Consider the following 26,138-nt stretch of genomic DNA (forward strand, 5'->3'; position numbering starts at 1 on the left):
TAGAGAGATACATGATCTTCAACTGGCAATCCTTTTTTTCTTTGGATGCCTGGCTTTTTGCCAGGAAAGACCATTTCTTGATTAATCTGAAGGCAGTATGTATTTGTCCTATTTCTGATTTCTTCAGATGCCTCTCACTGCACATTCCAGCTGACTGGACAGCTGGCTTATTCTGAACAGAGCCAGGTAATGCTTCTTTGTGGAGCAGATGTCATTGAACACAATCAGTCCATTCCATTAAGTCTGCCAGATATCTCTGACTTAGTCAATAATTTTCTGTATCATTTAAGGAGTTTGGGAGGGTATAGGGGATCCACCAATGTAAGAATGCATTTTAAAAGAAATACAGTCATGTTTAGGTTCATCCCCTAAATCCAGTCAAGTCTCCAGACAATTCTAAAATCACAACTATTTGGTTGTCAGCCTTCCAATTAATTAGTTTCAAGAAGTCTTACTGGTTCCAGTAGATGCTACATCTCTCCCAATGTTTAGCAGTGGGTCATCAAGTTTTAGAAGAATTCTGGAGTAGAAGATTCTGACACTTTATGATCACTTTTTGCCCTCTGTCTTTAACGATTGGTTCATTAGGTCATACAAGAACTTGTGCTTACCTTTGAAAGTGCAACTATTATCACAAAACACAGAGATTATATTTCCTTATGTGCAAATTGCCAGAGCAGATGTAAGCTGAGAGTTTATATTGTGGATGAAATTTGCATAGATTTTCATTTCTTATATATTTGAAAGTTTTGACATCCAGAACACTGGAGAACAAAAAATTCCTCTTGTACTTCTTTCTGTGGAAAAAAAAAAAAAAAAAAAAAAGAAGAATAAAAAAGGAAAAAAAAAAAGTGGGGACTGAACATTTTCCACTGGTTTGTTTTCTGTCTTTGTTCCCATCTACTTACACTCAGACATTTTCATGTGGCACTTTGGCATATACAGGTGTATAATTCATGCTGATTCCTTTGTCTGCTTGAAACAGACTTCTGTCTTTGGAAAATTTAGCCCTATCTATTCATGGACATTTTTGACAACTCTATTTTTTTTTCCTGTTGTTTCAATAACCTCTCGGTTGGCCAAAGGGACACTGTGTTGACACTACATTGGCCAAAAAACCTCCTGCAGTTTCAATTGGCAGGGTTATTTTCCAATTCCTTCTCTTGATTCCTGGGACATGCAGCTAACTTTATGCAGCTTCTTTGTTTCAGCCAAAAGATGGGAATGTTTTGTGGAGAGAGAAAAGTGTGCCCTCTTTGCATTCTGTTTATTTTACATTTGAGGTGTCCTTGAGGGAGGATGTTCTACATCACTTCATATTTTTAATAAGGAAGCTGTCAGATTTTATTTAACTGAGCATTATTAAGTGAAAGGATACAAATACTTCAGTCCAAACATCTTTATACATATTTTCCAGCAGCTTGCTTCACCACATCAGTTTTTCAGAATCTCTAAATGTAACACATTTTAATGACACATAATGGGATCATAATGTGATGTAATGAAAAGCTTGTTAGTCTTCAGCACAAGTAAATAAAAGAAAGCAACTCAAAACCCTTGAATTTAATTTGTGTTTTTTACTTGCATGTTTTTCTGTGCATATCTTACCATCTACTGCATATTCCTCTCTTGCCTACTCCTATTTTTTTCAGTGGTGCTTTTCCTGATGTACTCTGTGAGCTTGGAAATAAATGGGTAGAGGGGAGAGGAGGTAAACTGGGAAGAAAGAGTTCCTGTCTTGTATTTACCACTTACGAAAGTGGAGACTGGCCCCTTTCTGATACACTGTTTTAATTTATTTTTTAATCTGCTTTCATGGTAATTTTTCTGAATAGCTTATTCCCTCCAGCTGAAACACTGAAGGCAACAACTTCAATGCTCTGAGAAATCACTTGGCACTGAGAAACGACCAATTACTTGTTAAAACAAGGACAGGCAGACCGTACTGGGGCAAATCCATTGCCATAACAATGAATTTTGGCTGATTAGAGTTTCGGCTTTTTTTCGTTGCATATATATTTTTGTAACAATATCTGCATCTATATTTTGTTAAAAGCTCAACACCCCTATCCTTGTCTTGTTTGTCTTACCTTCTAAAAGATCTGCTTTCTTCACATTCTGGTTTCTAAATCTTGTAAAAACTGTCTCAGCATAACATAAGTCTCACACATATGAAATGTTCCTGTTAATGTTCAAAAAACGAAATGCAGTTAAACAAGTCAAAAGTGGCTATCTAGCTACTTGCAGAGTAATAAATAAACTACACTACTTTGGTATAGGAAGTTTATTTTACCTATGAGAAGGGTAATGTGAATGTTAGCTAAATTCTAGGATTGCTGAAGACCACTCATTCCGATTCATAAAAATAAATACCTTTCATTCAATATCAAGCAGCTGAAATTGTTGACAGCAGATCCCTTTTAAGGTCAAAACAATGTATCTTTCTCCTCTCCTAGTTTTTAATGATATCAGGGATTTCAAAAGAACCTATGGGATTTAGCAACAATTTCCCTTTAAAGGGCACTTGGATTTGGAAGTCTAACTCTTCTAGGTTCTTTAAAAAATACAAGCTGTTATTAATAAACTATCATCCAATGCCTGTAACATTACATCAGACTTCAGATTTTTTTTAAGTCCAGGAGACCATATGGGTAATTTATTCTCAACCACTTCTAGGAACTTCTAGCTATCTTACCAAATATTTAAGAAAATTTGTTTAGGAGTGAGAGATCACTGGTAATTTGTCGTCCATTCGAGGAATTCAGACAGAGAGGGAGCACTCATTATTTACTGAACTGCTTTAATGAGCTGCTCACCACTGTAATGGTGATCTGATTTTACTGTGAAGGTGTTCTTATAAAGAGAGATTACATTGGTTTTAATTTATCTATTTCCTCATATCTAAATGATTTGAAAGGAAAGACCTACATCGTAAGTAAATGGGAGTAATTTTATAACAATATTTTCCATGAGTAACTGGGAAATCATGATACCTTTTGGAGATATTCAAAGACATCTTCCTAATGGTAATGTGCTAATATGAAATGTGCTAATATGAAACCATTATGAAATCCTATTTTACACCCCTCATATCACTTTTCTATGAGAAACTGCTTTTACCAGGTTGTGTCTAGATTTATTGAGGAGAAAAAGTGAAAGGGTTTCAAAAAAATCTGTCAAATAATTTTGCAGTTAAAACCTGATTGACACAATTTCAGGACTGATTCTTCAAGTGTATGCTTTGCACTTTAGAGGGATGATTCTTGAAATAGTAATCTTTCAATTAAAGAGAAAAAAATACTCACATTATTAGATTTCTTAGGTTAGGTCTCATGGACAGCAGTTGTGAATTCAGAGTCTCCTTCTGTATGATATTACTGTGATTGAGGCAATCATATTGTTGAGACAGGTCCTGCAAATGTTTCCTCACTGTGATTGCTACCAAATCCTAGCTGCCTGCTGCCTCCTAGAATAAACATATGGTAGGAAAGCTGCTGGTGGAAATTTTGTTTTATATTCAGTGTAACAGGGTAACAATGGTAACAGTTGCCACTGTTCAAAGGGAAACGACTTATTCAAAACAAAACCTTAACCTGGCAACCTGTCAGAGCGAGACAAGCAGTGATGCCAGTCAAAACAGCAAAGGCTGTACTGTTCCTCCTCCCTCGGTCTTTCTCCCACTATGAAAGGCTGTATTATGTTTACAGTGTTTATTTTATCTCTGAACCTTTTGCTGATGCAGTTCTCCAGTGCTTTTTTTATAGTCAGTTCCTGCTTAGGTGGAATTCTTGAAGAAGTTGTCAGTCTGTTCTGTCTGTTGCTGTCATGCCTGGGTTGCACTTCAGTACCTAAGGTTTTACTGCGTGTTACACAAAGCTTCTGCCTTGACTGGAATTGGAGAAGCTGCTCCAAGCAAGGGGTGGGATGTAGCTGTACCATGTTGGGAATAGGTAAGAGAAGGAGCTGTGACAGCCAACAGCTGCAGGGTGAACTATGGTAGGGCATCTGACAACATCTGGCAGCATCTGGTGAGGCATCTGACACAACCCCTCTCATCCCCTCTATCAAGTGGACAGAAGGAGGTTTTGGTTGGGTCAGGGTGGGACTGCACACCAGGCAGCTGAGTTCTTGACTAAGGCTGTTATAATCCAGCAGTATGGGCCCTCAGATCCCTCAGATCCTGCACTGTGGCAGAAGGAGGAGGAGCCAGGTGCCGCCCTGGGGCACCCCAGCTTTGAGGCAGAGAAGCAGATGACCAATGTTATAACTCGGCAGCCTAAGCATAGAGCAGCAACATGAAAATTAAACTTATCAATACCTCTTGTGTGGAAGGTCAGTCACCTTACAATGATACTACTTTCTGTGCATAGATTGGATAATGCCTTTACTGCCAAGGAGATCCTGAAGTGAAGCAGTCAGCTGCTGTCACCTGATCAGCATTCTGCACTGCAGTGTGCCGTGCTCCTTACAACACACTTCAGCAGTGACTATAGCCCAGAGCAGAATAAAAAGAGATGAGCATAAGTCAAATTGTCAGTCATTAACTCTTTGAAAATAAGGTCTTCCATGTTGGTAAGGGCAATAAACAAATTAATTACCCAAAAAAGAATCACAGATACTATCTGCATTCATTGGAGCCAGTAGTTCTGAAATAACCTTCTTAAGCCAGGAAGAAACTTAGCCAAAGTGCACCCAAAAGCCTGACCTTTGCCCAGCACCTCCCATACCTTGGTGAGTGACTTTGGCCAGGAATGAAGCAGAGAAACATTGGCATTTCTTCTGTCAAAATATTATTCTGCCTCCATGGATGTAGACAGTCTTTTCAAAATATATTCAATTTTTATCTGCAAAACAACAAAAAAATTTCCTCACAAGAAGAAACTTTAAAATCAACTACTCAGAAAAACAGTTTATTTGAACCAGACTATTTACAAATCCAAACAAATATGCTTGGCCAGAATACCAAGATGGAGGCAAATAAATATTTCTCCTACAACTGCAGGGTTTTAGATTTAATATCCTTATGCCTCGTTTGGTGAATTTTGTGGTTTCTTTTGCTGCTGCTGTTATCTTCTTGTCCAGTGCATTTGCTTGTTAGGGATGGACCATAAATTTGAATGGCCTGTGTAATGGAAGGGCAGGAGGAAGATGCCAGATGTAACCATATCAGTGAGGAAAAGATAATTGCAAAGTTAGTGTGGTACCTCCCTGAAGTACAAGTACAGCTTCATGTGGAACTCTCTCTGTTATGATGTCAGGGAATCGACCACTGGTGCAAGGCTACTGTCCCAAGTTCTCCACAGATGTCTTTTGATAAAAGCCTTTCACTTCATAGGGTCTGATGCCACCTGATAATACAGACCAAGAAAAACGTCAAGCCCTTGCAGCTGTACCAGTTTTTACCAGGAAAGAGTTGGTCATGAGTATTTAATGTGGCAGATAGAGACTGTGAGTGAAAGAGGCTATTTTCTGGATAGCCAGGGTCTCCCTCCTCCTATTCTCATTGCAGTCATTTTACTTATTAATTTTCAGCTGAAAATTTTTATTTGGAGCACAGTAATGCTGTGGTTACTTTCCCCACCAGCCTTCTTGTACCCATGCTAGGAGGGCCTGTCTCCTTGCTATAAAGACTTTTTCTAACATCTAATCTAAGTCATCTCTCACACATGAAGCTAATTATTTCTTGCCATCCTTTGATGGAAACAGGATATGTGATGAATTTAGAATTTTTAAAGTCAACATTGGCTGATATTTATAATTCTGTCTTCAGTCTTCTGTTTTTTTTCCTGATAGCTCACATTTTATAATTTTCCCCTTGTTCTTTGTTCTCCTCAGGACTCTTTCCAGTTTACCACATCTTTCTTAAAATTGAGAGACCAAAATAGATGTAGCAGAGGCTTTACCAGTCATTAGTAGAGTGGATAATTTCCTTCCATGTTTTATGTAGAGCTTTATTTTTAATAAACACAGAATTATATTATTCTGTTTTGAAACGTTCATCTACAGTTGACTCATTCACTCTGTGATCCAACTTACCCAGTTGTTTCTTTTCCAGCCTTCCCTTTTCGATACTGTATATTTGAGTTTTTTCTTTTATTGCAGAACTTTGAACTTCATAAAATTTCATCTAAGTGATTTCATTCCCCTCTCCCCACTAATTTATCACACTTACTTTGGATCTTCTCTTTCAAATTGCTTTCAGTCTCTTTCACTTCTCTTTGCCCAAGTTTTAGGACTATTTCCTGTTCCATCGAGTTATTAAGGACTTCAACTGTTCTGAGGCCTTCTCAAGCATAATCTAGTTTAAAAATGAGACATTGGCCTTCACTTTTTTCCATAGAATTGTATACTCAAATTATAGCAATAATATCTAGATAATGTTCCACTAGTTCTCTTAGTGAAGAAATTGTTTTTGAGAGAATATATATATATATTTATTTCCCTAAATTTATCCTTTCTATTTTTTTCCTGTAATATAGTTATTCTAAAATATTTAAAAATTGTTCTTTGCATTTCACTTATTTGCTTTCTAATCATCTTGGATCAAATTCTTCAGCTGGTGGTTAATTGAGTTCAGCTATAACACAAATAATTTTCTGGTGAATAAGATTCCTGGTTGGTGTTTGTTCTTTACACTTTGGCGAGCCAAGGGAACACTTTGTACAAAATGAAGTGCGTTGCTTCTAAAAGTACATGCCTGCCTATCACATTGTCATTCCTGTGCTCTTTCAGTTAGGACTATACAGTTTTCTCTGGTTTACAGTATTTTTTTAAATTGCATTTCTTTCATCTGATGTTTTTTGCTGCTTGCTTTCTTTTCCTACAAGCCTAGCTTTTGAACTACTTATTTTTAAAATGGCCACTGTAGATTGAAATGTTTAGATTATCATATTTATCAAAATAGACTCTGGATTTTCCTTGAATATGGGTGGGCTTAAATGTTTCAGTTTTTTTAACTGTCCATTTTATTTGTCTATCTACTTATTTAATTTAGTCACCTTGGATAATATGGGGCCCATATTGTATTTCTCCCCTAGCATCAATAAAGTTTCAGATTTCAGTAAAGTTCCACAAGTAAAGTGCAATATTAAAATATGTTAAATATAAAGAAATATATATATTGCTAATTTTCATAAATATTATTTTCCCTGGCTCCACTAAATCTTCTATATAAAGAACCATTGACTTCAATAGTGCTGGGGTATTTTCTAGTTACGTAGATAGATACATCTAGTAATTTTTGTGGTGATTTTGTAGAGCAAGGCTTTACTGTGTAAGAGTTTGAATATTGGGATATGACTGTTAATATAAATACAGTAATGCACAGATAATATAATGCATAGTACTTTTTCAGGTCCTAATTTTAATGAAGCTTTTCTGAGGCATTGAAAAATAACTTCCACAGTGGTTACATTGCTAACTCAGTGCAAATACACTTGGGCATTAGACAATGCTCTCTGTTGCGTGGGTTTTTTTTTTCAACATTATGTCTTCTTCAAATAAGATTTAGTGAGAAGAACTTTTGTACTACTGTGAGACCAAAGCCAATGTCTAGAATGTGTTCTATTTTTTGTTGAACACTGGCTTTTAAGAACTACTGCCTTTTATTAATGATAATAGCCTTCCTCAGGGGTCCAGATGGCACCAGTGCTGTCTGACATCTTCGTTGGTGACAGGGACAGTGGGATTGAGGGCACCCTCAGCAAATCTGAAGATGACATGAAGCTGTGTGGTGCAGCTGACATGTTGGAGGAAAGGGTTTCATCTCTCTTGTGAAGACAGGCTGAGAGAGTTGGGGATGCTCAGCCTGGAGAAGGGAAGGCTCCAGGGAGAACTTTTTGTACCTTCCAGTACCTAAAGGAGCCATAAGATAACAGGAGAGGGCTTATTTACAATGGCATGGAGTGATAAGAAAACAGGGAATGACATCAAATATGCTAAAGAGAGTAGATAGGAGATGTTTAGATCAGGTACGAGGAAGAAATTCTCTGCTGTGAGCCTGATGAGGTGCTGGCACAGGTCACCCAGAGAAGCTGTGGCTGCCCCATCCCTGGTAGTGTTGAAGCCCAGGCTGGATGGGGCTTTGAGCAACCTGGTTAAGTGGAAGGTGTTGGAACGAGGTGATCTTTAAGGTCCCTTCTAACCCAAACCATTCTGTGATTCTATGATAGTATATGATATGAAATAAAGGCAGTTAATTGAAAGTAATCTGCTGCATCAGACATTAAAAATCATGAATCAGATTAATCTCAGTATCAATTTGTTTGTCCCAACAAACAAATTATTATTATTTGGTTTTAATTGCATTCTGGTTTCTGATTTTTTAAAAAACATTTTCTTAATTTTGTAAAGCTTGTTTTTCAGTTGTGACAACTTGAGATCTAGTAATTTCATTTGAAATGAAATTTCCTATTCTTTAGGATTCTTAAGACCAGGAGATTGAAGGAAAAAACAAAATCATTGTAAACTATTCAATAATTTATTCCATTATTATCTTATTTTTAAGCTCCTGGTAGGAAATATTTGTATTAATACCTCTCTGTGTTTTACTTCTGTGTGTGCCACTTAGTTTCTGTTTGATTCTGAACAGTCATTATGTCTCTTGAGTATAAAAAAGTCTAGGCAAAATGAAACAAATCACATTTATGAGTTGTAACAAATATTTCACAAATAATAAGGGATAAGGGCTCACTTCAGTTTAAAATATCATATATCTCTAATGTCACATAGTTTAAAAATTACTCTTTCCATATTTAAGATGTATTGAGTTTATTGAAATCTCTGTTTTGCAGCAAAATAGGCTCTGTTGCAGGTTATCTACTGATTAACTGATTCACTAGATGGACTAGAATGGGACAAAAGGATTTGAAGAGCTAATATTTGTGTCATGGTTTCTAAAGTAACTGAGTCTCAGGCTGCAATCCAAATTAAAGACTCCTACTTTCTTGCAAAATTTCATATCAGTATTCAAAAATGTTGTATTTATACTCTCTAATAACTATCTTTTTCTTCAAAAATTTATAATACCCTTTTCTTTCCAGAAAGCCTATTATTTCAGTGGTGTCAAATAACTTATTTTTTAAGCTACATTATATGTTTTTATTTGAAGATTTGTTAGGTTAAGTGGTTTCTTCAGACTACATTTATTTTCTTTGATATGTGACATTATCCTAATGATAGCCTTTGTGTTGAAGTCCTATGTTTGACTAAGTGATTTTGCTGAAACTGTAAGCTAAGATCAGACAAGGTTTCTTCTCAAGCAATAATTCTAGTAATTGAATCTGTTTGTGTGACATGTATTGGCAGAACAGAATGACTAATCTTGCAATGAATAATTTAGTTGATAAATGTAGATTCTCACTTTATTTTACTACATTTTAAGAACAAAGCAGATATTTTTAATTATTCATTATTCAGATTTAACAAATTTTATAATTAAAAAAATATTCTTATTGATAATTTCCCTGGGAGTATTGATTCAGATAAATTTGAAATTCAAGTATAACTCTAAGTGTTTAATTTCTGGTGCATGTTAAAGATGGCTTCTGCTAAAAAATTGGATAAATTTTTGAGTGAACTTCATCATGAAGTTTTAAAATATGGTTTCTATGAATATTTGTGCATCAGTTCAGAAGCTCACTTATATATATAGTATTTGTGCCATATGATTGCCTGAGCATTTGTGGAAAGCACCTATAAACAATATTTGAGCATATCCAAGGTGTATTTGTTTATAAATACATGGGAAGGGAAACAAACGATTAATTTTATATTATTTTGGCTGACCTTAGAAATTATGTAATTTGTAGCTGCATTCTGTTGCATTTCAGACCTGCTGGCTTCAGTGGAGGAAGGCTTTGCACCAAGTGCAGAACTGGGGGACTATTGGATCCCTGGATGCTGAGATTTCTACAAGCGACAGGTGACAATATGGAAAGATCAGCCACAGCTTTCTACTCTTCCAGCTCAACCTTTTGGCTCTGGTTCTTCTCCTGAGTCTGTCTGCTTTGTGCTTCGTCAGTGGAAAACTCTCCCAGAGCTACTCCCGGTGAGGCATCCCAGTAACAGGTCTGTGCTTCTCCTTGCATGATCTACAGCTTAAGGAGATTCATCAAAAATCTCACTCACCTTGAAATTGGGCAGCAATTTACTGGAAGTGCCAGGATTTGTCTCCCAGGATGACAAATAAAAATTATATCTCTGCTTCCATCTTTTGCTTGTAGTTTACCAGAAGAAGGTGTGAAGATTTCAGGTCATGACAAAATCTTTCAGGAAGACAATGGGGTGTGAAGTGTTGGCCCTGGGAGTCTGTTTGCTGTAATTGGATTGGTGGGAGAGATTTTCGCTCCTGCAGTGCTTGTTTTCTGAAGGGAACTTTGTATATAGCAGATAAAAACAAATTATCTTAAAATAGGAATTTCTATCTGGAAAAGTTAGAAATGCAATTCAGTCTTCAGCTATTCAAATGCAGGTCAAATCAGAACATATTCAGAACTTTGTGGATAGAAAAGAATAAGTGCAAGGTCTCTATTATGCTAGAAATAATATTCCTGAAGAAAAGAAGAATTGATTTCCATCTAAACAGACAATACATACTGCACATATTTTTAGTATTTGTGGGAACATCAGGACTACTTCCAGCAAAAAAAGTTAATGTAATTTAGTGGCTCATTTTAGGTTTGTTTAGTTTGAGACAGACATGCTGATCCTCAGTAAAAACTTCAGTGCTAAAAACGGTAAATAATCGAACATATTTTGTGGTAAATATTTTAAGAATTTCATCTGAGTTCTTTAGACCTCACCTCAACTCTCAGTATTGTTAGTATCCTGATAAAAATGTGTTTTCAATCTCCAGCATTCCAAGTTTGTAAGTAAATAATTCTGTCCTTGAACCAGAGTGCAGATTAATTACTAGTTGGACATAGTTCCTCTTGACCAGAGAATATGAAAGTTTTTAACAAAGGGAATATTCATTAATCTTGTGAGATGTTTTTTTTGGAAGACAGATAAGTATTTCTGAGGGGAAAGAAACACTTACAAGGTTTAAACAAAGGGCCAAATTTTCTGTATACTTGTATATCACATGTTTCCCAAACAAGATGATATAATAGCTGTGTGTCCTTGTAATGTCAAGTGCAATGTCTGGCTACTATGAACCAGAATATTTATTTTGAGATATTAAAGGATTAAATATGTATTATCAGGCCAAATCAGACAGCCCTGTTTTAACAAGACGCTTGAAAAAAATCAATTGCTAACAGTCTGAAGAAAATGATTTAAAGAAAAACAATGAAAATATGTAGTAAAGTAGACAGACATGCATCACTGATGGGCTGTGTAATTAAAATCAGTAGCTTCTCTACAAGGAAGTTTAATCAATTTAGGAGGGGGATGGAAAAAAACCAGATGTATATATGGGTACCTTTATTAGAGTTTCCTACTTTTTAAAAAACTTCACTTAGTGTGTTTTAGTCATGTTACTTCAGCATTAGGTGGAGCACTGTCAGTGTAGCTCTGGCTTGCTTGCAACATGAGGAATGTTGCTCCAGAATGTTGCCTTATCTGAGGGAATGCCCTGGGTTCTCTTTAACTTGCTTTATTATTTAATTCCTATGAGGTACTATGGTGTGTGTGTATTATATGTATGTTCCTTTGATCCACAGCATATCTGAATCTGTTATAAGTTGTAGGTGGCAAGTTTGGTTCAAAACCTTTAATTTTAGAGCACTACATTGGTCATAGGAATCCTCAGAGCAGTTTCTCTTATCTACAAAAGTAGTGAATGCTTCACAAATACTAAGGAACTTTTGAACTGTAGACTAATCTAAATTTTTCCACTGCTCATTTCTCAATGGAGTAAAATTAGATAATTTTCCTGTGTAGTGGCAAACCCCACTTTTCATTCGAATTTAAAGGGCAGAAATTCCTTCTGACACAGAATAATTAGAAATACACAAAATCTTTCTTGAACAGCTCTAAAGCTGGTACTTTGGATCAGATAAGTTGTAAAACATCAGAGGTTGAAAAAATCTAAAAAAAAAAAAAAAAAGATAGAAATTTTCAGGACCACTAAAGACTCTAGATCCTAAAAGCTAAAATTATGAGAAAGGAAAAATATCACAATAGGAAAGAGTAGAAATAAAGGGCCACTTAATAAAGTGAGACTTAATGAATGAGTTTGGCACTGATTTATGTCCACTAGAAGGGCTGTGCTTGACACTCCTTAACAACGCTGTTTGCCATAGAAGTATTTTTGTGTACAGTTGTGTATGCAGTACAATAAATATTTGGTCATTATGACTAGAGCCAACAGCAGAGTTCAGGGCCATGGGTATTAGGAGAACATTGTGAGAGCAGGAGTGTTTTTGGATGCCATCAAGTGCTCACAATAACCAAGCCCACAAACCCATATCTTTAACAGTTCCTGCCAGGTAATGCTGAGCAGTAATACTGGCAGCAAATGCTTGAAATGAATTTCTTGCTGCCATCTTGTGTCTAAAGGCTAAATGGCAAGGAAATTTCTGGAGTTCCAAGTACTGATTTTACATTCAACATCAGGTTGTTCCTCTTATTTCTCTTAACGCCAAAGCATGGACAGAGGCTTGTCCTAAAATTAAAGTTTTCAAGGTTTGTTCTTATGAAGAATGGGAAAGTGCAATTTAGCTTATGTAAGAGATTTTGTGAATTTTTTGTGAGAAATATTTACTAGAGTGGCAGTTCAGGTGTTAAAAGTTGCTTTCCCCAAACGTATTCCCAGCAGAACAGAATTATGAGGTGCCAGAAGAAATAATTAATAATATTACTTCCATGATAGACAGGGTGGAGACTGTGTTTGCAATATTGGCCTCCGTATTCATTTTCTTCTTGAACCCATACATGGGACACCTTCTAGCAGCGTTCTGCGGTGCTCCAGAAAGACCCCAAAGGGCTATTACACTGGTATATGTAAAATCTAAAAGAACAACATTGTAGCATACAATAGTGCTTTTCAGGAGTATCCACAAAACTTTGATGAAGATGACATTACCTGTTACATAATTTTTTAATTAATTCCTCTCATGGTTTTTTTCTTCGTTCCAACTATTGTTCATGAACCTTTGCTTCCCTGTGTTCCCTCTCTTATATCCCATCCAAACTTTAACTGCAAGTCCCATCCAAACTTTAACTCTTTCCCTTCTCAGCTGTACTGGAGCTTTTGGCTGATGTGAAGGGCTGTTACTCTGTGCTTGTTTACAGGAAAGCAGTGCCATTTCCATTTGTTTGCTAGAAGGCCATCTGTGAGAGACAAGCAGAAGCTGACTGCATCTGTGGCAGTTTTGGAGTTAGGATTGTTTGCAGTAACTGCTGACTGCAATGATGATGAACCCACCCCACAGAGACATTCACTGCAACAGCTTTATTGCAAACATCTGGCAAGAAATTATTGAAGACAATTCAAAATCAGTTCACCTGAGTTAGTAGGTTGGTGGGAAGACATTTCCAAAGCAGAAGAACGGGATGATCTTACATTGAGATCAACCACCCTCTGTGTTCCTTAGTCCATGCTAAACTTATTATCTAGATCATTCAGTTCTTTAGCAAATGCTTGACTTTCTTTCCAAGCTGTATCTGCCCCATCATGAGTTTTTTTGTCAACAATGTATGACTATGCCTTTTTGGGTAATTTTTTGAGGATTCGTATTTTCCCTGCTGTCTGCACACCCAAGCATCCTCAGTCCTTTTCCAATTGAAACAGTTCAGCATAAGAAATTGGTCCACCTCTTCCTACTCCCTGTCAAACAAGTAAACATCTTAGGGATTCTTGGTGTGAGAAAAAAATTTGACTATATTAAAAGTAAATACAGTCAGTGAAACTTAAAGTTTCTGGCTTAAATCAGTGATGACTGAGGTCTGTTGACTTTAATGAATTTCTGTCGGCAAAGATGAGAGCTGGAATTATATAAGTGCAAAAAATATCTCTTCATTCTGTAGGCTCTGGAAATACTGTTGGCGTAAACCACTGGAACAAACTACGCAGAATTGAATTCTTTCTCTCTTGACATTTCTAAATAAGACAAAATGCCTTTATGGAGGATATATTTTGTTCAAACAGAAATTATATGGCTCAGTGCAAAAGTACCTGGATGAAACTCTGTGGCCTCTGTTATACAATCAGATGTCTTTTTGGATCTCAGATCTAGTGATCTTCAAAGTTTTCTTTGTCTTGCTTGTTGCAGTCTCATGTTGTTGGTTATATTTCCTGCTTTTTAGCTAAGACTGTAGGCTTTTGGGGAGCCAAAGCCTTTCTGGAAAATTGCCTACAGAAGGACTGTAGAGAAGCTAGTATGTGGTTGAGGGCTACTGTCCCACTCTCAGTAATTCTGAATAGTTATTGACATTGAGTGACTGAAATAAGAAGTAATTCTCAAAAGAATATGGAAATCACTCTAACATGCTTAAGACGTAGAATATATACATAAAACATATGTGAAATAGCAGACATTCACTAGACATGGGCTGTTATTAGGGTTCAGTGCTGACTTGGTTTGAGGTGACTTTCAGGTTCTACTTCTCAAAAGCTGTTTGCATTTTTAAAGTTGTGGTTTTTTTGGTTTGTTTTTTTTTTTTTTTTTTAATTTTTTTATTTGCAGCTTCAGTCATGCATTGGAAAGTCAGATAATATTTGATTCTGAATTTATAACTTATCCTTACAACTCTGAACCTTGGACATTCGCATATTTTTTGGAGCGCAAAGCTGGCATAGAAGAAAACAATCTCCGGAAAAAAATGTCTGGACTTGAAATCCATTCTCAAATTGGATCAGTTTAACATTGGCAAGTGGCCATTGGTAATCAATCTTCTGATGAAACAGGGATAGAGTGTCTCCTTTCCTTGGGTTAAATAACTCAAACCAAGATTTGGTATCAGTCCCTTGGTGCATAAGTATCAATCTGTAAATAGAGTTGGCCACATTTCTACGAGGAGGTATTTTGACAAATACAGTGTTGTCTGCAGATCTAAATAGAGTCTGAGGGGAAGGGCAGAATTTACATTTCAGCTGACCTTAAGGAAAGAATTTATGTCACACAGGATACAGATAACTTAATGCTCCAGGAATGCACTTGCTAGGGATGCACTTTCTGATGAAAGATTGTCATGGAGTACAAATGGAGACAGCTAGATGCCCTAGGGCATGTATTCTTCACTGATATAATTTCAGCATAGTGAGGTAAACGCTTTGCTAATGTAATGCTTAGATGTGTCCTCTGTCAGAGTACAAAATCCTAAACTTTTGTGCTGAACTGTGGGGGCTGTTATTATTACATTTTAATGTATTTCAGAAAAAAACCTCAGTGACCTAAGAGGAACTGTAATGTGCTAAACAATCATGTTGTAAAAGCAGTACATAATAAACACAGTTTCCATACAAACTCAAATCCATGGGAACTCACAAGGTTTTTAGTGACATTATGATGACATATAATAGCAATAATAGTTCCTGTGTCATCCTTATGCATGCTGTACATGTTTTGATTTCCTGATATTGTTTTTCAGAATGAAATCTGGAATATATTTCTTCATGTCAGAAATGAAGGAGTACTCTTTGTATACACTTCCTTGAATTTCTGCAAATTTATTCTTATTATTCAAAGAAAATTTCCTTAAAAAGAAGTACAGACTAAAAAGTTTGGGATTAATTTGTAATTAATCCCAAAGGATTAATTCTTGGAAATCTTCTTGCTGCAGGTTCCAGTTTTAATCCAGGCCAGACCAGTAGTGAAAGTCTTTTAGAGCTAGTAAGAAAATATCTTTCATAGCTGAAAAGACAATAGCAGATGTTCTGAGAAGAAATTGGACACATTGGATCATGGAACCATGGTCACCCTGCAGTGAGGGTGACCTTTCCTAATCTCCTTTTACTGATCTGAGGGTGACTTGACAACATCCCTGTATTTGGTTCCTACTCACGCTGGACAACTCCTGATATCTAGGTTGCACTCAGTAAGCTGGCAATCCCTCTTCCCTCTGCTGGAATCTGCATGATATCACAATTTGCAACCTGTGTTACTGTGCTGATTATTTTGATGTGACCAAAGCAGGCAGGAGTGAAAAAACCCTTGAAGGTTGTCCAGCCTTCTAGGAGAGGATGGACTGATGCATCTTTAGTATTGGGAGCTGCTCTGGAATATGATCTTCTGGCCCAGTCAAGCCTCTTGCAAGGGTAAATGTCCCTGTTTGCCTGCCTAAATTTCTTCTCGCTCTTCCTTTACCTTATGTGTGCAGATGGCTCTATCTGGAGTATGTATCTACATTATTGACATATTTATTAATAAGTGCATTTTTCCTCAGTGTTGTATTTAAGGAATGCATAAGGATCACTTGTATGTCTCTCCATCCACAGCAGTGCACAAAGTCATATGTTGCTCTTCAGGTAATGGACCTTACCTGACTTGTAAACCAGTTCTTTAACAGAATAACAGAATTGATTCTCAAATATAATTTTGAAGTCTTTGTCTCCTAATGGGGTAGATTTCCTTTGAGACTTCCCCTTAAAGAGAAATCCTTTGTTTTCTCAGTGTGACAGACCCATTTGATAATATGTGTCAATGAAAATAAACATCATGTACTTTATTTGTGTTTCTACGCATTTAACTGTGGAGGGAGGTGAGGTCAGACATTGAATATACAAGGCAACAATTGGCAATGTAATGTACAGCATTTGCTTAGTGTCCAGCCAAGGATTTGCAATGTTTTTAAAATGGTACAGTACATAGCAACTATTTGATGTGCCAAACCACAGAAGATGGTTGATGATGCTTATGGAGTGGAAGATACTCTGTAAGTAGTCCCTGTAGTGTATTTACTATACTGTACATTTTGCACGTGCTATTTGTTATACTGCTTGTTTGTAGTAATTTTTTTTTTTTCCTGATAGTATATATTATCATGATCAGGGACCCATTGGGAGAGTTTTACTTACTGTGAAATAGGAATTGTGCTTCTTACTGCCTCCTTCTTCCATAAAATAATTTTCAGGAATGGACAATGCCGAAGCATTTGACTACCATATAGAAGAGTGTACTGGAAGCAAAATTAGATGTAACAATATCAAAAAACCCCAAACAGCCCACACAAAAAACCCAGAGTAACATGCCAAACACAAAGAGAATTGTAGTCTTCAGGGAAAGGGAAAAACATAAGGGAAAGCTCATGTTTTAAACATCTTTTATTCTCCATAAATTACCTTTCTTATTTCCCCATTAATTTTTCACTCCCCATCCCATCCCATCCCATCCCATCCCATCCCATCCCATCCCATCCCATCCCTCCCCACATTTCTTTTGTATTGACTTTTCTCATCCTGACATGTCTACACTTCAGTCTTCTGCTGCAATGAAGACGTGATCTGGCTAGATGTGAACTCACCAACTCACTTGCCATGAGCAATGCCAGAACCCAGCATATGCTGGACAACCTGGAGGTGGTCCTCACACAGGGGAGTGCAACTGCTGTGTTCTAATAATGTCTACACTGGATGCTACATCCCAATGGTGTGAAAACATCTGAAAGCTTCCAAGGGGCTGCCAGTGTGATTTGTTGTCCAAATTTGTCAGATCCTTGGGACAAGAGGTGACTTGGCTTTTGTTTTGTCTGTGGCCAGATACCCTGGAGCAGAACTGAGTGCTTGCCATATAAATCTGATCCTCCATAAAAACTCTGTGAGAAATCCTAAATTTTTCAATTTTTTTCCCTGTAAGTTATCCTGAATGATTCCTTAAGTTCTGTTCTGTTTTCACTTGCACTGGTAGACCTAAGCAAATCAGTTGAATTCTATTACAGGGGAGCTAATGTGTTTTTAATGTTACCCTCAAAACCAATTAAAACCAAAAAAGTTTGTTTGGTGTTGCCTGATTTGAATTATTGCAGAAATATCTAAGGTCTACATGTGGGTTAGTTTTCAGTATGAAAAAAACCTACAGGACTGAGACTTCTGTTCTTCAAGTTCTTAGGCAACTACTTACCGTTAACCATGTGAGTGTCCAGTTTGAAGGTGGAACTCTTGCTTAATATTAAACAGTTATGTAAGAGTTTGTCAGGCTGAAGTCTGCAACTACCTTCTTCTCCATGGGTTACTCTGTGTGTTTGCTAAGCAACTTAGCAATGCACCTTTATTCTGTTTACATCAGCTATGGATCCATTTCCCTCTGTTTGTGGAAATCCACATGTGGCATTATCAGAAATGTCTGAGCCAAGTTCAAACCTCAGTGTTTGGATATAGGGTGATGGTAGACACATGTCTTGTCAGTTCCCCAGTTTTGTTATTTTTTAAAATGTATTTGATTATGCACTGGGTTTATATAATGAAAACAAAACTTTCATTATTCTGGTTTGAGAGGGACTCCGGTTGAAAATGGGAAAGAGAAAAGGATCATGGGGAGGGAGGGAGGGAAGGTTGAGGGAAGACAAACAACCAATGGTGTTACAGCCAGTGAGGGGAAAAAGTCTGGAGCAGCATTTCAGAGATTGTTCAAGGGCTGGGTCCCTCCAGCTCCCTTGGAGAAGTGAACTGGTATGCAGATGTGTTTCTGAGTCTGGGCTGCAGTTTCCTTTGTGTCTCTCCATGAGACACCCTGAGACACCTCAGGCTTTGGAAGCCTGAGAATCCTAGAGCTGTACCTTTTAAAGGCTCCTTTCCTCTTACGCTTGCAACTTCCCTGTGGTCAGAAGAACATACCCGATCCCTGCTGTAGCTGGGCTCCTCTGTTTTTCAGGGAGCTAGAAGGATCAAACTGAATGGGAAATAGTAGTACGTTCAAGACTGCATTTTAGATTAAATTAAAATTATTTCATTTTGATACTAAGATTTTTATAGATTTGATGGCGCCGTGGGACCTGATCAATGGACAGCTGGGGTGAGCAAAACCTGTCCATATTTATTGTTGCTAAAGACAGAACTGAAACACTGAGTAATTAAAATATGTGGATCTTAGCCAGACAGGCTTGGACAGAGTGGCTGACCAGTCACATCTGTTCTGTGCCTTCTCCACAATACCTCTTCTGAGGTTAGGAGAAGTAATGAACTTAAACCAAAACGGATTATTTATGGTGATATGCAGAGCATGAAAGGAAAGTAGGTTGTGGTTTTCCTAAGCCTAGAAAGACAGAGAAACTAAACTGTAGGTGAAATCTCTCTCTCTGAAGATGAAGGGCAAGATTCTCAATTGATGTACATCTCTGCAACTTGGCATCAGTGAAGCTATGTTGATTTGCACCAGCTGAAAAATCTGGAAGGGAACAATGCACTTTTTGTTTAATTTTTATGTGATCGTCAGACCATCCGTCACATTCACTTGAAGAGGAATAACATTTGGTAGATGTTTAGTCTTGATTTTTTTTTTCCCTGAAATGGGAAGTGAATTAAATGAAGTGAAGACAGAATAAGGCATTTTTATTATTTGAGCTAGCTGAACAGTCTGAAAAATATTAAATTAAAAAAATCATCAAATAAAGTATTTGACATCACAGCAAAATACAGTTAAATGAATTATTTCTTAAAAGAATTGTTAATAGGAATTTAGAGAAATCAGTTGTGCTGGACATGACTGGATTTACAAAGAGTTGGCTGTATGAAACTGTCTGGCTAAATCCATCTCTTTCACAGCATATGTTATATAGCCCCTGACTGTTGCACATGTATCATCCACTGGCATCACTCAGTGCTGAATGTCATCAGAAGACCCAAGGTACAAGTATTATCAGTTCTGTTTTAGGGACTGGAATGAGATTTGGACAGGTGTCTGTGTCTACCTGCTGAGCTCATTTTGCCATGGTGGTGGGAGCCGTGCATGTGTTGCTGCGTACCCTTTGCAAAGGGCTTGCCCTGAAGGGAGGGTGGTACAATGGTGGCTTAGTCAGACAGAGGCACGGTGCCAAGGCATCAGAAATGATTTATGGACTAAGGTCCCAGCTCACCCAAAGAAACAAGTGATTGTAAGGGGCTGCTATCTCTTTCTGCCTAAGCCTGTTGTCAAAGGTGATAGGGATGAACAGGCACTGCCAAACTGCTCTCTGTCTCCTGTACAGGTAATGTTTGACTGTAAACAACACTGAAGACCTGGCAGACTTTTTGTCCATCACTAGACGTGCATCAATTTTGGCACAGACCAGGAAAGGATTGGTGCAGCAAAAGTTTTGGAGCAGGTCATTTCCCTGTTTCATTGAATTGAAACTCTGGGAGTTCCCATTTGGGACTTGTTCTGCTGCTGGGGAATACATATATTAAATTACCATTATTCCAACCTGATGCTAGGTTACAGTCCTACCTCTATTACCTTAAAAAAACCAGTTTTTTTAGGGTGCTGCAGTTTAATATGGAAAAAATATTCCTCATGTATTACTCTCAAGGCTACCAGCCAAGCTGTGTAAACCCTTGCAGTCAATGGCAAGTAGTAGTGTGGGAAATGTACTTCCTCTTTCATAGACAATTTTGTAATTTCTAATAATGATAATGTGCATCCAAAACCAGAAAAGAATACAAGTATGTGGTGTTTTCAGTAAGGCATATGTTAAAAATCCCCAAATCTGATCTGGGAAAATCTCAGTGGATTTGGAAACACTGAAAAAGCCAGGCCTACCTCCGAAGCAGCATGGCTAGGACAAAGAGCTGGGGAGTCCAGGAACAGACCACCTTACTACTTAGCAAGGCAGGTGGGGCAGGGTAATAGTGAACCATCCACCAACCAGCCTTCATATCAGGTTCTTCATTTCAGATTCTCAATCTGAAAGAAATTTACCCTCTGTGAACATGAGGTTAACCCAGTGTGAACTGTAGTGGGAGAGGAAATGCCAGTGAGAACAAACCCCTTTTCTTCAGCACAGGGAACTGATGCTAGAAAAACAAGGAGATTTTTCTGGCAAATTCCTTCTTGAAGAAAATGGAGGATAAATGTTCTTCTCTGGCTTCTCATGATAGGTGAGCAAAATTTTAGTGTGCACCTTATTTGACCTACAAACTGCATGTGGAATGTGTATTTTCTTGTGCAAGTGTGGAAGGAAATTTAATGTTATGCCCTTTACCAAGAGAGGCAGTTCATCTGGGTTGAAAGTGGAGAGTTTCTTCATGTAATATAGCAGCTGAAGTGAGTGAATATTATGTGGGTTGTGCTGGTACACATTAGTACACCAAATGTTGCTCACACAGCTTTAGAGGTGTTCAGTCTAATTCAGTGGCTGCCCAACAGGTTTAGTGCCAGAGACCTATATAAGAATATCCTGCTCTTGGACACATAGTTCCTGAAAACATAAGAATTGTAATCCTGTGTGTGGTTACTGCACAACCAGCATCTGACTCATTGCTTCGCAAAGCACTTTTAGTTGCTTGGGAAACATGAGGATATGCACTATACAAACCCAGTAACTGCAGTACTCATGTAGCAGTCTACAATCTTGGAGCTGTCAAGAAAACTTTGTTCTCTGTTACCCACACCACAGCCACTAGGAACTTCATGTGACAACCTACACAGAGCCCTGTATCTCCAGCCCTGTATCTCCAGCCACTCTGAATCCATCCCCTTGGTGTTCCAGCTGATGGGGAGCCCTCAAGAGGTGTTAGTAGCACAGTCCACATCTATTGCACAGTTTTCTTTCCATACAGCAGGGGGTAGTAAAATACTCAGAGACTACATGTGCAAGAAAAGAGCATCAAATAGTAGAGCAACTGAATGGAAAACAAACAAAATGTCTATTTTTAAGCTGAGCTAAATCCATATAATTTACAATAGGGAACCTTTTGAGTCCTTGTAAAACAAGTTCCTTAAGGGCTTGAATGATGCTATTTAAATGTGTAATGACTTGGCCTGTTAAAAACCCAACATATTGATTGCTGCACTTTGAGGATGAAAGTATTAAACATTTTAATCGTGCTGTGCATGTTTAGGATGCAAACAAAAGTCCTCATTGTGAACCTGCCAATTAAAGTAGCTGCCAATAGGGAAAGGAGACATGCCTGTGGCTTTCTTTGGGTTAGCTGAGGTCATGGCTACAACTAATGCAAAGGTTCTTAAAGAAGTTTGGCATCTGAATGCATGAAAATCCCAAGCAATATTCCTCTCTTTCTATTAAAGATTTTGGAGCTGTTTTGGACTGACAACAATGTTTACAGAACAAGATCAAGGTTTTTTTTTTTTTTTTTCCCTTATATTATTAAGAAATAGACTACACTTAAGAATGCAAAAGACAGTCTGAGATGTTAGTGCTAGAAACCCAGTTACAGGACTGCTCTTGAACTTCAGAATACTGTACATGCTCATTATATTGTCCAACAGGGAGCTCATAAACCATTGAGAAACCCAGGGGAAGCTGGTGGGAATAGTTATGTACTTCTAGTCAAGGAGTGTTTTTGAACTTCACTTAGAGTTTTGAAGTAACAATTTAATATCTATTAAGTCATTGCCTCCATATTTCTACAGTACCATTTAGCAGTACACAGAGTAACATCACATTTCTCTTCCAAACTGTGCAGAAAAAAAATCAAACTTCTTGTTTCCTTAAGGATTTCATAGAAATGCATAACCTGTGAAGTTGGTTCCTAGTCACATTCTTACACCAATTTAGCCTGATAAGATCTAAATACCAACACACCTATTCCAGTGTATGTTAAGAGCAATCTGAATAACAAACACCCATGGTACACTGGTGGAGAGAGCTGTGAACAGCTGAGTCTGTCTCAGTGTTCTCTGTTGCAAGAGGAGAGCTGTACTTAAATCCATGTAGGACATGGGATACGTTTATTTTACATTTCTGCAAAGGTTTTAAAATTTACACCTAAATTTTTGTCTGTATTTTTGTCTCAGCTGATGTGGCTTCATAGGAAGATTCTGAGGAAGACACAAAAGCCCTTTGGTGAATGTATACTGAATTTGTGTTATATAATGATTTGAACTATTACTAACTACTCTGAAGTAAGTTTAAAAAAACAACCTGTAAGCCAAATTGACTTTATTTTCAAGAATCTCCAGCTATCACTCACATATCCTTGCCAAATGTGTCATTTCTCTTAGCAACAGTTTAGATGACTTTAACAAGTATTTTTAACCTGTAAAAGAAAGTCATAGAGCTCACTTCTGAAATCTGAAGTTCTGTGCAGATAGCTAAGGGTAGAATTCAGTGATGAATTGCTTCCACTCCTGACAAGACCATGGAAGCTTTTGTTGCAGGAATGCTTAGTAATCCAGTGAAAGCGGTTTGGATGGATTTTTGTCTTTCCAGTTGAATCTGGCTTTACTTTCTTTCTAGTATTATAAATTATTGTATATGTAATAAAACATGTGCACCTCCTGAGAAAAATGTCAATTCTACAGAGAAAGAGGCTGATTCAAAGATAACTTTAGCTGTAGATGTATTTGTCTGTAATTTATCCACACTTTAAATTATCACCTAGGTTATCTTGAAGCAATGGCATCTTGGTAGCCATGGTTTTACATAAAATGTCCAAAATTTCACTTGCAGTTTTGCCTGCAGACTTTAGTGCTGCAGACTGTAGTGCAGTCTTTAATGCTCTTTTAGATCCCTTTAAAAACAGATATTTCTGGAATGACAGATGCATTGGAGATAGTTGGTATTAACCTGTCAAAGTAAAAAACTGTCCAGTCTTTTGATTCCACCTTGTCAGTGGTTTCTGTCATCCCTGTGGGTTGTATAATGCAGAGTGATGTGGCAACAGCTGAATCTGGTTGAATGTGTGCCAGAACCACAAATATGTTGCTGAATATAATGTACCTTTTTTCCATCTAATGAGCAAAAGCACAGATGATACACAGGGGTTCTCACATCCCACTCTATCTCTCATTCCCATCTTTGGATTGCCTACCAAGTGCTTCAAGTGCAAACTAACCTCTGAATTTGATATACCAGATGCTGCTATCTCATTTAAACTTGTGTCTTTTTAAGACATATTAATACTTAACAATATCAGTTAAATAATCTCTTTACTCTTAACATTTATTTAATCAGATGGGTCAAGCACATTCTTAATGTCCACTTCTAACATTCTACAGCATCCTGTCCTCTTCAATGCTCTCTTTTAGATGCTGAGTTTCATGGGGCAGGCATTATTTATTGCTTGTTCAATGCTAAACACTCTTTCACTGTTTTAAGTTTAGTTATAAACTTCCAAAAATGTACTTATTATAAGAGTTTTACATGACCCACTGCCTTATTATTGTTCTGTAACTGTTTTTTGATCTTTTGAAGAAGTCCTTTTAATACCACTGTGGTTTAATTCACCAGTTCTTGAACTTTATTCTGGATTAATAATTTTCTAACAGTAGGTTTGGATTTAAATTTAAAACAAGTTTTCAGAAGGTCATCTTATAATGAGATACTTGTGTAGCCATCAAGAATGAAAAAGGGAATGGATATGTTCTGTTGTTCCAGAAGGCTCCTGGTGTAGGTAACTTATAGGTTAGATTTGAAATAAAATTAAAAAAAAAAAAAAAAGGGAGAAGGCTTGAGAACCTATTTTTGTGTCAGATCCACATGACTGGCAGGAATAAGAGTGTTGATATCACTGGGGGTGAATATCTTTAATTTTTTGGTTAGGAACTGGGGAAAGATGAGGTATCAGAAAGGAAGGCTGTAGCAAGTCTGATTTTTGCTGGATTTGGAAGAGTTTAGAAGGAAGCTAGAGTAGTCATAAGCAAATATTTTATTTTCAGTATTCCTGGACACATCTTCCATTTAAGGAAGGCTTGGGATAAGGCTGAGGAACTGGAAAAAAAACATGTCAGAGAGAGTACTATGGCGTAGGCAGGAGCATATGCTTCATATTAGGTATTCCAGTACAGATTCTTCCTCTCTCTACAGTACATGATAATTTTAGGGCTAGGACTGGAATCAGGTTTTCAGAAAAAAAGGTAGAAAGCCTTTTTATTCTTGCATTCTGCAAGACTGGCAGAGATAGGATGAAAGTTTGCATAATTGGGAACAAATGCCTTATAATTGGATTTACTATACAAATTGGTCACTTTAAATTAAAAAAAAAAAAAAAAAAGAAAAGAAAAAAAAAAAAGAAAAGAAAAGAAAATTAGGTTTAGGATTAGGGTGGCATTATGACCTAAAAGAGGGAATCTTCTTTTTCTGCCAAGCTCACTGTTGGATTGTTTAGGATCAACAAAAATTAGAAAGAATGTTGTTTTCTAATGAATCTCAATTTTTCTTAATGAGATGTTCACTCAGTTTAATTTTATTTTTTTGGCTTAAAAGCAGGATTTAAGAAGAAATTGCCCATTGAGCCTGCCTTGTCACTGGGTCTGGAATGGATGTGGTAGCTTCAGTGGTAGGAATGCAGGTTAGCATCATGAAGGGCGAATCCTGTTATTCCAATACCTTATGGAATACCTTGTTCACTGGAGTGGGAAGGGTGGATATTTGGAGAGACTATTGGTGACTATACAGTTACTCTCTTTAATGCATTTTACCTGTGAGAACTAGTTCATTGCCCATATAATAAGTAGGATTATGGTTGGGGTTTATATCATATCTGGAAAGGAAAAGGTTTGACCTGGAAATTTGGGATGACAAGTTATATCAATAGCTGATGTTTCATGTTTAAATATTCCTGCAGGGATTAGTTCTACAGTTGTTTTTCAGGCTCAGTTAGAGCTAATTTAAGTTTTGAGTGTAGAAAATAAGTCTTGAAGAAGTCAAGGTCCTATTGCATTCTTTATGTTCACAAGTGATAATATCCATTTCTCTGCATGCCAATAATTTGTGCTGGATTTCACTCTAGCTGTTGGTTACCTGGCTATAACCATAACCTTGTGATTGTGTAAGGAGTGGGAAACTCAAATGCACATTGTTTCCAAGAAGTTATTAAACTTCCTAGTTCTGTAGAAGTGCTTACAGATTAAATTGTTAATAATGAATAGCAATATATGATGTTCATCCAAGGTTTCTAGAGAAGCTTGGAAGCTGGATTACTGTAAATAACTGTTTTGAAGAACCAGTGAAGAGAAACTGATATTGTTGGCAGAGAGTCAATATGGATTTTTAAGGGTAGGTCATGCCTCACAAATGTAGTAGCATTCTTCAGAGAAGTCAATAAGCTTGTGGATAAAGGAATAATGATTGATTTAACCTATTAGGTTATATCTTTTAAA

At 37.1% G+C, this 26,138-nt stretch overlaps 2 long non-coding RNA genes across 3 annotated transcripts; one reads left to right on the plus strand and one right to left on the minus strand.

The window, feature by feature from the left end:
* Positions 1-580: 580 nt before the first annotated feature.
* Positions 581-4,463, minus strand: LOC128809490 (uncharacterized). The gene is made up of 4 exons (XR_008437743.1): positions 4,358-4,463; positions 3,306-3,466; positions 2,091-2,182; positions 581-797 (listed from the first exon to the last, which is right to left on the minus strand). It is a non-coding gene; the product is annotated as an uncharacterized LOC128809490 (long non-coding RNA).
* An 862-nt stretch (positions 4,464-5,325) lies between these two features.
* Positions 5,326-20,236, plus strand: LOC128809489 (uncharacterized). Of its 2 annotated transcripts, none has more exons than XR_008437742.1 (5): positions 5,326-5,448; positions 9,810-10,048; positions 18,854-18,893; positions 19,643-19,724; positions 20,065-20,236. It is a non-coding gene; the product is annotated as an uncharacterized LOC128809489 (long non-coding RNA). The 2 variants fall into 2 exon arrangements; XR_008437741.1 differs by having other exon boundaries at positions 9,831-10,048.
* The last annotated feature ends 5,902 nt before the right edge of the window (positions 20,237-26,138 follow it).

This window comes from Vidua macroura, chromosome 6, assembly GCF_024509145.1.
Source record: "Vidua macroura isolate BioBank_ID:100142 chromosome 6, ASM2450914v1, whole genome shotgun sequence".
Classification (NCBI taxonomy): domain Eukaryota; kingdom Metazoa; phylum Chordata; class Aves; order Passeriformes; family Viduidae; genus Vidua; species Vidua macroura.